The following is a 13,964-nucleotide window of genomic DNA, read 5'->3' as shown; positions in this document are numbered from 1 at the left end:
TTTTTCAAATTTTTTCCCAACAATAATAAATATTTCCTTCAATATTTTTCATTGATATCTGTATAACAACAATTAATGCAACAAACTATTTGCACTATTTGCACACACACAATTTTCATTTACTTTTTTCTTCATTTTTGCAAATGAATACACAATTTGCCGTTATTTACATTCACAAAACAAACTTATAACAATCAAAACAGGTTTGTGGTATTTTTTTTCTCATATTTTTTTGTTTTTATTTATAAAAACCCATAATTTTTTCACATTCACCTTTTGCTTTCTTTAATTGGAGAAAATTCCATCTTTGATCAAATTCATTCAGCTGTGTTTTTGTGTGTTCACACCAAATAATCAATCTAATAGCGCACGCACGACAGAAAAATTCAACACCCGGACAATTTGACAAAAAAGAAAAACTAAATAATTTCTGATGACATCACTACGTCATTTGTTGTTGTTCATACGACGACGTTTTGCCACTTTGTGAGAGTTCACAGAGAGTAGCGTAGCGAGAGAGAGTGAATTCCAATATATAAAGAAAAATGTTGTCAATTAGGCGATTTAAAAAATCGCAAGCAATACTTTTTTGTTGGGAACGTATTTTGGGAATGGACAGTGGTACCATTAAGAGCTCCCATCTGATTAGAATGGTTTTAGACCCCAAGTAAGTTTGGACCAAATCTATTTCAGACCATTTGGAGTTGATTTACCCATTTCCGGCTGTCTTGCTGGCTGGAGCACACGATAACTCTAAAACGGATCGACCAATTTGGTTCTCGTAATATTGTGTCCAAACTTAGATCATGTTCAAAGATTGGTAATGTTATGTCCAAACATAGATCAGATCAGCTTGACTATATCGGTCCACTCCTTCGAGTACCTCCACACAAAATTTCAAAATTTTTGACACAAGTGCAGTTTAAGAACACTTTTCGGATTATCGTGATTTTTCCAACAGGTTGTGCTCTAAACCGCTTTTACGACGGTACAATTTTTTCGGGGGAAGTCCATACTTCCTGAAATAATGTCCAAAAAGCTCTAAATAACTCCGCCGGCACCAACACAAACGACTGCTGTAGTGCGATTCCCTATATCATTTTTTGAGTTACGGACAAAAATCGATAAAATTAAAATGCTTATCATTTCGGTAATTAACGATATTATTCGGTAAGTTAGCGACCAGTAAAAAGTAGTCGTGATGTTCTAACGGTAGCAACAGTTTTGTCAACTTTTATTTGAACTTTTCATTCATAATTTTGCGTTTTAATGTTACCGATTTTTGTCGGTAACTCAAAAAATGTGTTAGAGAATCGCACTACTGAGCTCGAAAATTTGCGATTTAAGTATACGATTTTGCCGAAACTTTGCTCGTCGCAAAATTTTTTCCAAACGTACATTGAGTTCAAAGAAGGTCTATATTGGAAAACATATTTGGGTACCTCCCTTACACAAGTTCAAAATTTTTGCCTAAGAATTACCCTAAAGCAAGCTGTAAAAACCCTACATCCACCAACCATGACTCTTATGCTTGGTTTACATTTACGAAATCCACTCGATTTCAACTGTCAAATCCATAGGTTAAACGTCAAATGAAATCCAGATGAGATTTCATTTGACGTTTGAGCTATGGAATTGACAGTTGAAATCGAGTGGATTTCGTAAATGTAAACTTAGCATTAAGGTAGAAACAGAATTAATCGCGGCTTGCTTTCCCAAATGTCAAATTATAAAGGAATGCCAGAGCCTCTTTGCAAATCCGCCTGCTTTCCCCTTTAGGAGGCTTTGGCATTTCTTTATAATTTGACATTTGGGAAGCAAGTGACGATTGATTCTGTTCTGGCCTTTAACGGGAATCTTCAATTTGATTCAATCTTTGCACATCGTAATTTTTCTACCAAACTTACGTCAAATTTGAAGATGGACTATATCGGTCCACTTCTTCCGGAACCTCTCCCTAAATGTCCAAACATTTATGTTTAAGAACAGGTTGAAATCTGTTCGTGGATAAATTTTAAACATTGTTTCGGATAGTTCTTTTAGTAATCATATTACAACAATAATGTTTTGGGAAATGTGAAATGATAACTTTTATAACTAGGCGTTTACACCAGACAGTTTGTCTTCAAATACAACTCTGATTTACTAACACATACATACATTTGTCGGCTGTTCTCCAACTGTCCAACATTTTTTCAAAGAAAGCCAGGGGCTCAATTCTTGTTCTATGAAAATTTGAAATGAAAAGTTTTATAAAGGAAATAAATGTCAAATGAAAAATTTTATAAGGCAAATATTTTTTATTTCAAATTTTCATAGAACAAGAATCCAGCCCCAGGTTAACAAATTTTTGACATTTTTGTAAAAATGTGTAAGATAATAATTGAAATGTGTTGAAAACAAAAGAACATAAACAAAAACAAAATATGTAAACTTAAAACAAAAAGAGATCAATAATTTTAAATTGTTTTTGCAGTTGTCTGGACGCCTACGTCACATAGGCAAGTTTTGGGATTTTGACAATCAATACATGTACTCAACTGTCCTGTCGTTTGTAAACGCAGGGTTAAGGAGAAAACTGTCAAATGAAAAAAATTAAGGCCTGCGTACATAAGCTGCTCTGCCTGATTGCCTTGCTTTCCTGCTTCATTTTTGACATAATAAAAATAAAAGAATAATGAAGGCCGAGGAAATTTCGAACTGTGTTGCCCTTTTCTTTTTTATTCTTTTATCAGAAGTAAGCAAGGTAAGCAGGCAAGGCAGCTTATGTACGCAGGCCTTTACTTAGGAAATATTTTTCATTTAAGGCCCATACCTATATACGGACGTATACCCAGAGCGTGTGTGGTGAAAAAAGTAGAACACATGTATTCTTATGAGAACTACCGAAATACGTCGAGCCTACACTTTTTGTAAGTTGAAAAAGTTTAACTTTGACAGAACGTTATTGTTTGTATGTGTGTGTGTTTTGTATTTTAAAAACAAAAGCCCAACAAAATATGAAATACAATTCATTGCAAAGGAAAATTATTTGTTTTACGAATGAAAACATTTAAGTAAGTTTCGGTCGCGGATTTTGTGTTTTAAATGTGATTTGGGACTCAACGTATTTGGGTAATACGGACGCTCAGAGAGCGTTGTTTTGGTAGGTTGGTGAATTATTTGTGTACGTCCCGTCGTTATTTAGGTTTAGCAGTAAAATTTTCATAGAACAAGAATCCAGGCCCAGGTCCAAATAATATAATGCCAAATTTACACTTGCGCTCCAAAATCAACTGGATTTCACGAAATTCTGAAATACACCCCGGTGTTTACACTTATTTTTTGTTGATTTCAAACATATCGCAATGATCAAGGTAGATGCATATGCGCAGCTGATCGAACATGAATTTTCAAAACAAGTTGTTGTAAATTGAATTAATCATCAAAAATATACGACAATGTAGAACTTTACAACTTTATTTGGAAAATTTTCGTAAAATTATCTATATATCGTATTAATTGTGTATAGTACTAACAAATGAATAAATAAAAAAATGATTTTATCGTTGAGACATCATAATAATAAATTTTGATAGATAAAAGTTGTGCTCAGAACCTTCACAATATTAGTACTTGCAATAGTTTTCTCGTTTAGTGCTAAAAATGCGTTCCCGTACTCCGAAATCTAGCAAGACTTGCACTTCTCTTTAATGGGTACTTTACACGATATGTATTTTACATATGGGCTGTCACTTTGCGTATACATTTTGTATATAAAAAGTGACAACCCATATGTAAAATACATATCGTGTAAAGTACCCATAAACAAAAATAGCGCCGTACAATATTGGCCTAGTAGAAACTAGCAGCATGCATGATCATTGCATCTAATATGATAGCTGATACGTTGATTTTGACATTTATGCTGAAGTGTTTGCAATTTTCGTCATTTTTCCGTTCCCGTATTTTTTAAGAAATTTGTATGGGGAAGCAATTTTTAACAATTCGCTCTTTTTTCTAACATTTCCATTAAAAAAGTATGGGAACAATGAAAAATATCATTGTAACAAAGCAATTTAAAAATATTTCAATAATGTTCAAAATTAATAATGTGTTACGCTGCTCAAGTATGGGGTTATCAGAAACATAATGATGTAGAAAAGTTGTTCCGATTTTTTATAAAGAAAATGCTATACCTGCCAGCAACACTCCGAACATGCCCAGCAACACTCCGAACATTCAAAACTAATTTTTGTTACATTAAAAAGTCTTACAATTACACACAAATAGGCTTCCACGTATCTTAGCCGAATCCATCTTAGAACTGAAAATGTGATGGGCTAAAGAATGGACAGTTTTATGCCAGAATTTCAATTATTTGCATCCCAGCAATAGTATGCCTTTATGCTACTATTTGAAGTATGTAATTAATTGTTTAAATTCCAAAGAAAGAGTTGAATTTGAAATTTCAGCTAGAAATGTTCAGTTCCATAACTAGTACCCTCAGCTAGATTATAATACGATGCCAAAACTTATTGAAGATATTCCAGCACGTGCAACAAGTCAAATAATGAAATCAAGGAGTGTTCTACTTAATTTAAATACAAAGTGTTTTAAAATACAATACAGATGGAATATGCTCTATCTGGAATACAGACGAGTCGGAAAATACATGTCATTTCATTGGTTTTTGACCAGTTTTTAAAGCTCACAGAAAGAAATATTTTAACAAATTTATATTGGATGTAAACGAAGTAATAAATATATTAAATGAGACGTATTAAGTATAGACAATTATTGTTAAATGATTTTAATATTTAATGTATACAACACACATATATGTACATATATTGGCATATAGCATGCTTGCTACGCCATATATAGATTGTGATTAACATATATTCTTACTCATACATACAAATCTGTATACATAAAATTGTAATCTATCAATCTATTAATAAATAATACAGGTCGAGCAAAGCATCGAACAACGATCAAGTGAAGTATGAGATGCTGTGCGGAGGAATGCCAACCCAACGACTAGAAGTTTAATCTGCTAATACCAGAGAAACATAAAGGTGACAAGACGGTATGTGCAGAGGCATCAATCCGATTGCATTTAAAATTCTGTCAACCATGGTCTAGTCTCGGACCAAATGTGGAGGTTGTAAACTACATTTTTATGTCCCATTGGTGCACCCGATGAAATGAATAACTGATTCTATCGGTTCATTCTTTTTGGAAGCACAGTGCAAGGAGCGATAGGAACAACAAATATAATGGGTGATCCAACAAGAGGTACTTTTTTCAACAGTATTTTTTGACAGGTCACGCGTGAGGCGTGTCACGTGTTCATGCCATTTTTGTTTAGTACTCTTTGGCATTTTACCATGGAAAAGATTACGCCTCTACAACGTTTACAAATAGTTTAACTTTATTACGAAAGCTCACGTTATGTGGGGAGTCTGTTTTGAGCCTAATTTTGTTCAGTGATGAGGCACCTTTCTGCCTTTATATTTAGGAAGAAGAGCAACATAAAGAGATTCAAGAGATTCCAGAAAAAATAACGGTTTGTGTGTCGGTGGAATCGTCGGACCCCATTTCTTCAAAATTACGCCGGTTAGGACTTCATCGTCAATGGCGACCGTTATTGCGCCGTGATAACCGACTATTTGACGTCTGAAATTGAAGGTCCTAATCTCGGCGACATTTGGTTTCAACAAAACGGCGCCACTTCCCACACATCGCATCAATCAATGGATTTATTGAAAGAACACTTCGGGGAGCACTTTTTGGACCAGTCGATTGGACACCTAGATCGTCTCATATCACTCGGTTAGACTTTTTCCTGTGAGAATATGTAAAGTCAAAATTGTGTGCGTATAAAGCCGCTTCGATTCCGGTCTGGCGGGAAAAACATCAGACGGATGAACCGTCTAAGACGTAGCCGCGGCCAATATTTGTTAGACATACCCCCATCATTATAAGTATTCTTTTGTTATAGTTTGGCTTTACCGAACAGATTTATAGGTTCCGGTTAACTTAATGTTAAAAGTGATGATTGAATTTCAAAAAGGAGCTTCTTGGCATTAACTTTCAATGTAAAAATTATATTTTTAAAGCATATAAACTGGTTTATTTTGCGTTTTCAAATCCATCAGATAGTATAAGAACACATATAATAATGGCCCATAATCGTCAAAGAAATAAATGCCATCGAATGTTCTTTCAAATGATAGTAACCATTCCCAATTCAATTTGATTTTTCTGTGTATTTTTCTTTAAAGAAAGTAGGAACCTCTAAATGGATCATCGTTTACTTTGGAAATCCTGTAAAATCAAAATGTAAAAATAAAGTATTCCTAACAGTCCTGGGTCCTTTTTATTACACGTTTAGGACGAAACGAAGTATTTTATGGCATGGTAGAACAAATACAAGGTAAAGTTAATACTACAACAATAATACTACAACAACTCGAACAACAACCACAAAGGAATTTGTTTTTGTTTGTAACGTTACTGCCAGTTGTATTTGTAAACAAAACAAGGAAATGTCTATAAATTATTGGAATTTAAAAAACTAATAATTTTTTACATTTGGTTGAATTTTGGAAAACATGAATGAAAATTCGTTACATTTTCAATTTTTATGGTTCCACATCATTCCACTAAATGCATAAATTCTCGCAGAAAGTAGAATTCTTGCAGAAAAGTTTGGGGTCGCTGGAAATTCATAGAAAAAGGAGAAGCTGCTTCAATGTTTTGTTTTAGAAATCAAAGAAGCACATGTTTATTAGGGCCTTATTTTTTTAAATTTTAACAAAATACATCACATATTAACAAACGTTGTATCGCCTCTACAAGTGGGGATTTACTGCGCGGCTTATCGTTCGAACTTGGAGGAGGTTACATATCATTGATATGATGAAGTCTTTCTGGGAAATGGTTTTTTCCGAACGATATATTTTTTTTTCTCAAAAAATATATGTCCCTAATGTACATCGAAATAGAAATGAATGTATAAAATGTCATATGAAATTTGACACTAACACTACAACCCAGTTCAGTCAGCTGGGTATTACTGCTACCTTTTCTTGTTCTACCATGATTTTATGGTAGAAAATTTTGAATTTTTAAATTTCATGAGTTGTCATTTAGTAAGAGTAGTAGACCCTGTTTATATCATAGCCTTTTGCAGGACTATAGCCCATTTAGATATGACTTCATTAGCCGGATTTAGCACATTATCAGGTTTTATTTGCTGAATCCAGCCAAAATCTACCAGATTTCCCATACAAAAATAAATCCTCGTATTGAGTGGATTTGTTTTAAATCTGGCATAAATCCTCGTATACAACTCTGTTTTTTGCAACATGTTGCTAGAAAATACAAAAAGTTGCAAGCGGATACAAGCCTCGGTGAAATGCTACACAAAAAATAATTTAAAATGTAAACATTTTAAACAAGGCGGAAAAATTAAATTTGTTTTGATGTACAAAGTTGATTTTAATCAAATAAGACTAATATGGTGTTTGTATTAGAGCTTTTTGCAGGGTTAACCTTCTTTATAAGGATTTATTTGAAATATAAGCAATGGAATTGACATTTAAAACCCAGTCGGTTTGTTAAATCCGGTTATATATAAACGGGGTATAATATTTACTAATAGATTTATGACTAGTCTAAATGAGCTATTAACCTTCTTTATGAGGATTTATTTGAAATATAAGCAATGGAATTGACATTTGAAACCCAGTGGGTTTGTTAAATCCGGTTATATATAAACGTGCTATTGTCCAGAAAGCAAATGCTAAAATCGTTTTCTATCGCAAAATAGACTGATTTGGTTGTTTTATTTGTTTTAGATTATTAGCGATTTTTTTCTCATTGTATGTTGTCAACACTCTTTTAATGTTTATTTTTATTTTGTAAACATGCTAGAAGAGTATGACTATAGAACAGAGAAAAGGGAAAGTATACGATGAGTAACCGATTGTATTATTCGCGGTTACTCAGTCAGTACAATGGGTTGGATACTACATTTTTTATAAAACAATAAAAAACTGACCTAACTGAAAAATGGAAACTATAACATAGAAGCATAATTACGTGAAAATTAAATCATTCACAAAAAGAAATATTTTCAAGGCATATCGACATATTTGTAATATGTTTTTTCAAAAATTTCTTTATGTTGTTGGGGAAATTACAACAAAAATATTTTTGTTACAACGCGGTTTCAACTACCTGTTCAATATACAATGTATCTGCCTTGCATGGAATAAAATCGCACAGACATACTTGACAAAACTATATGGTAACATGGGGCGCCTTCGCCACGTTTTTGTTCAAAATGTTCTCATACCGACACCATTAAAGTTTTTTCAAATATAATTTTTGGTACAAATATTAGCGTATCTTCACTATAAGTTTTGATATATATGTGGTTATAATTTTGTTTTTAAAATATTATTTTTGAGAATTTACAAAATGTCTAAAAGGTGGCGAAGCCTCCCCACCCATGGGGCAGCTTCGCCATCGAAATTGAACATTTTCCAACGGACTCTAAAACTGTAATTTACCATACTTTTTCCTTAAATATCAACATTATGCGAAAAATGAACATGTTTCGTATTGAATAATCAAAAATGACTCTAAAATTCACAAATAGTAACCGATTCTAGCGGTTAATTGAAATAGGTTCCTTGAATTTAGGTACAAAAATCATACTATGACCAAAACAAGATACGTTTATGATACTATTTGATTGTAACTTCACATTATAGTGTGGTATATCCATGGCATAAAGAATTGAAGTTAAATATGACAAATTTCTGACATTAACCCACCACACCCCTATCATGGCGTAGGCGCCCCACCCCCAACATATCTGATAATATGAATATTTTGATATTTGTTATTGTTTTTTTCAAGCAAATTATTGGGATTTCTATTCTTCAGTAGTTGTCTTCTAACGGTATAAAATATGTTTTTGATATCACAAAAGGTTAAGAAGATATCACAAAAAACATCTACCATAATTATTTTTCCCAATACCCTCAAAACACAAAACCGCGTGCGTCCGCTGTCATACTTATGACACAACTGCCAACTTTTGGGAGATGATAGATCTTCATTAAACTCACAATTTTGCCTTTAACGAATTTTTTCTAGCACTTGTATTTTGCGAGAAAATAGGCGATGGCGTACCCGCCCCAGTGGCGAAGGCGCCCCATGTTACCATGTATTAATCATAATAATTCGTTATAAAACAATCATAGAGAAGAACTCCGGCATCATAGATAATGTAATTAAACTTTCGTTTTCCACCGTTATCTACGGTTTGTTTTACTTCAAACTATTTACATAGACGCATACCTAAACTATTTAAGTAAATATGCTTGAATGTATCTTTGTAATAATATGTTAGATATTATAAATATGTATGTATGTAAATTTATAATGCCACACAAATTAATTTTTGTTGTTGTCATTTCTATTTTCTTTTTTTCCTTTGTTTTGTCATTTCGAACAACCTTCCAGAACAACGAAGTTCAAGGCTGACTGCTGTCTTTACAACACGAGCCATCATCGTCATCATCATTAGCTAGGCAACCGCTGTGCCCACCCATCATCCAGACCCCCAAAACACCACAGCCACCCACCCACCAACATAATTCAAACAACTGTCAAACAAACATACCTTCATATAAGAGAACGAACTATAACGGTAAGTAGATATTAAACACAGATACTCGTTCTGCTGTGTGTGTGTTGAGTAAAAAAAGTTTGTTGTGTACTTGAACTACGTAACAACGACGACTAGCAACGAGGATGACATATGATGAAAGTGAATGAAAACCAATTACATACCTAGTAAGAATGAGAAAGAAAGGGAAATAGAACGACCCAACCACTATTCAAGTAAAAGGATTTTTTAAACGTTAAGAACAATAATGTGTATTGTATTATAGATTTAACATGGTATTGGTGGTCTTAAAAATAATGACATGAGGGGGAAAACGTCAAATTTACATAATCAATAAAAAACGACATTATTTATACTAGCATCTCGTTAATTCGTAATGTCAGTTTTACGAATCGCCAGGGTATACGATTGGTTGCCAATTAAATTGCCAATTCCATAGAATATCTGTAAAATAAATGACGTAGGTATTTGCTCCAAATACTTATAGTACGTTTATATATAACCGGATTTAACAGACTCCCTTGCGTTAACCCTGGAAAAGGCTATAATATAAACATGACCTCATATGGGTAAAATAAGTGTTGCAGTATGTTTAGATTTACGAAATCCACTCGATTTCAAATGAAAGATCCACTGCGTATAGGTCAAATAAATCCTCGTCATAAATCCAGTGGATTTTATTTGAAGTATATGCTATGGAATTGACATTTTAAATCGAGTGGATTTCGTAAATCTAAACGCCTTATTGGTTAAATGACGTACGAATTATTGGGATTCCACTGTATGTACGTTTTATGTGTGAACACCATCAATGTGCACCCGTAAAACTTCGCTAAACAGCTGTTCAGTTTTCTTTCAATCTCATTATAAATTTATACCAAAAATGCACGTTTGTCTTTGATGTCCCAAATGTAACAAAGTTATCCCAATAAAATATTCAACTTTTTTCATTATTTTAATTCTTACAATGTTATTGACCTAATTATTGGCATTTGTTCTGACCCTCTTAAAAATCAAATAAAGACATAGAGTTCGTTTAAACTAGCGTTTATTTTCGTGATAATAGTTCTTTCCATGGCACAATTACCCAGGTAGTGGCATCGTAAAATTTGAATATGTTATGTCAAAACTTTCTTTATGTTGTTGGGGAAATTACAACAAAAATAATTTTTTTATAAAGGGATTTGACTTTTCATATTCGATCAGCTGGTGTGATACCACTACCTGGTAGTTCTGCCATGGTTCTTTCCCTATATTTGTTTGGCAGATTGTTCCATAAATGTAAACGTACTATTATCATTAATCAAATGGAACGATTTTTACTTATATCGGCAACTAAAAAAACTGTAACTAGGCGTTTACACCAGGCAATTTGTCTTCAAATACAACTCTGATTTACTAACACATACATACATTTGTCGGTTGTCTCCCAGCTGTCCATCAGTTTTTCACAGACAGTAGGGTTAAAAAATTTTTGACATTTTTTGTAAAAATGTGTGAGATACTAATTGAAATGTGTTGAAAACAAAAGAACATGAACAAAAACAAAATATGTGCAGGACAAACAAAAAGTAATCAACCAATTTCGTTCATAATTTTACAACTGTTTTTGCAGTTGTCTGGACGCCTATGTCACACAGGCAAGTTTTCTATTTTTGACAACCAATACATGTATTCAACTGTCCTGTCGTGTGTAAACGCAGGGTTATAGTACGTTTATATATAACCGGATTTAACAAACCCACTGGGTTTTAAATGTCATTTCCATTATATATACGTCAAACAAACCCTCATGAAGAAGGTTAACACTGCAAAAAGCTATAATATAAACATGCTATAAATAATAGGCTATAATATAAACATGGCCTTATGTGTGTTCCCGTACTTTTTTAATCAAGGCATATTTATATAAGGTAGAAGTAACAATCAGCGGTATTTTTACTTGTTTTGTAAATTTGGGTTTCAAAATTTAATATGGTCTACTCGTGGTAGAACAAACCAGGTAAAGTAAGTACTACAAAAAAACAACTCAACAACCACATAGGAATTAGTTTTTGTTTGTAACGCTAGTGTCAAATATATGTAAATGTAAACAAAATGAGGAAATGTCTATAAATTATTGGAATTTAAAAAACTAAAATTTTTCCACATTTGATTGAATATTTTGGAAAACATAAATGAAAACTCGTTAGATTTTCAATTTGAATGTTTCCATATCATTCCACCAAATGCATTATTTCTCGCAGAAAGTATAATTCTTGTAAATATGTTTGAGGTCGCTGGAAATTCATTGAAAAAGGAGAAGCTATTTCAATCTCTTGTTTTTCAAAAAAAAAAAAAAAAAACATGTTTATTAGGGCTTTATTTTTTCAAACTTATCAAATCTATAAGCGGTGTTTTAGTGTGCGGCACGTCGTTCGGACCTGGAGGAGGTTACATGTCATTTATATGAAGGGTCTTTATGGGAAATAGTATTTTTTCTGATGAATAAATTTGTTGTTCAAAAAATATATATATCTCTAATATACGTCGAACATAAAAATAAATATAAAAAATGTCGTATGGAATTTGACACTACCATTACAGCCCAGTTCAGTCCGCTGGGTATTGCTGTTACCTTTTCTTGTTCTACCATGTATTTATGGGAGCAAATTTCGAAGTTTCAAATTTCATGAGTAGACCCAATTACATTTTGAAAACTAATGGTCTGTTCCAGAACTGCAATAATCTACTAATTTTTAATATTTTTTCGATAACATAAAGGAACAAATGCTATCGTAGTAAAAAATAGTAGCTTCTCGCAGGTTCTGGAACAGAGCATAAATTTACAAAAAAAAAAGTAAGAATACAGCTGACTGTCACTTGTACCTTATATAAATATGCCTTGGAAAGTCCTTCAAACTTTCAACATTTTTGTTAACCCTGTGTTTACACATGGCAGGACAGTAGAGATCATGTATTAATTGTCAAAAACCCAAAAATTGCCTGTGTGAAGTAGGCGTCCAGACAAGTGCAAAAACAGTTAAAATTTTAAATGAAAATCGATTCCTTTTCGTTTTTCGTTCACATATTTTGTTTTTGTACATATTAGCTTCGTTCCAGAACTTAAAAGTTTTTACACATTTAACACATTTTGAACATTTTTTCCCGAAATGCGTTCCTGTACACCAAAAAAGTTGCAAAATGTTCACTTCCCTTTGAACAAAAATGGCGCTGAATGGCTTTCTCTTTACTTTTTACACGACAAATTTGAGGGAGCAAAAATGTGCAACATGTTTGCCGGCTTCCGATTCGCTGACACGCCGAATTTGACATTTGTTCCAGATTTTTTGACGTTTCTGCCATTTTTCCGTTCCCGTACATTTTGGAAAAATGTGTGCGATGAACTCATTTTTGACCAGAGCTCCGATTTACTCGCGAGTGAACATTTGGGGAAAGGTTGCAAGTTTTTTGGGTGCAATTTTTTTTGGTGGGGCAAGATTATTTGAGGGTGCGGTAAGTTTTTGTGTGGTTGGGGAAGGGGGCAATTTGCCCCCCTCAAGAAGAGTTTCAATCGCGAGTGGAATTCGTGAGAATTAAAGCGAGAATTCGGAGCTCTGTTTTTGACAGTTTTCTCTTTTGAACATTTTACCATTAAAAAAGTACTGGAACGAAGCTATTCTTTTGTTTTCAGCACATTTGTATTGTCATCTCACTTCTTTTTCACAAAAGTGTCAAAGATTTGTTAATCCGACTGTCTATGAAAAATGATGGACAGCTGGAAGACAGCCGACAAATGTATGTATGTATTTGTTAGTAAATCAGAGTTGTATTTGAAGAAAAACTGTCTGGTGTAAACGCCTAGTTACGTTTTCATACGATTTATTCACAATAACAATAAATGTGACGGTTTTGGTCAAATCAGATGCCCTTATCGCTTCCCTTATGTATTAATTGCACCATGCAAGCAATTATAAAAATGGGACGTTTAAAGCAGAAAATCGTGATCAGCTGTTTTTGCTAGAAGACCTGTTAATTGGGACTTGTTCTTATTTCATCATGGATTCTTCTTCTGAGTGACACGCAAAGTCAATTAGGCGTAAGTAATCTTTGTGGCGAAATAAGCAGAACCTTCTTCCGTGTCTGTCTAATGCCCTAGACGGACGACAGCGTTAATTTGCATCAAGAACTGTATATAATTTTACCCTGACAGACGACAGTTTCTGCATTTACGAAACAGCTGATTGCTGGTAGTCAACTGTTTTGTTGTTGTTTACCCCATAGACTAATGAAA

General features: G+C 33.3%; 1 protein-coding gene across 12 annotated transcripts in view; it reads right to left on the bottom strand.

The window, feature by feature from the left end:
- CrebB (Cyclic-AMP response element binding protein B) overlaps positions 1 to 13,964 on the bottom strand; it is a 68,934-nt gene that overhangs the window by 36,919 nt on the left and 18,051 nt on the right. Inside the window, exon 1 of one of the 12 annotated variants that reach the window (XM_073976217.1) lies at positions 274 to 523. The exons of 8 other annotated variants lie outside the window; for them this stretch is intronic. The gene's annotated coding sequence lies outside the window, so the exon portion shown is untranslated. Of the gene's footprint in view, positions 1 to 273; positions 524 to 13,964 lie in introns of those variants that run through there. 3 more of the 12 variants (XM_073976225.1, XM_073976222.1, XM_073976231.1) reach the window with 3 other exon arrangements.

The sequence above is a fragment of the Musca autumnalis genome, unplaced genomic scaffold (assembly GCF_047663935.1).
Source record: "Musca autumnalis isolate F117 unplaced genomic scaffold, ASM4766393v1 scaffold_3, whole genome shotgun sequence".
NCBI lineage: Eukaryota > Metazoa > Arthropoda > Insecta > Diptera > Muscidae > Musca > Musca autumnalis.
Note: the sequence above shows the minus strand (reverse complement) of the source record. Positions and strands in the feature narration are given on the sequence as shown.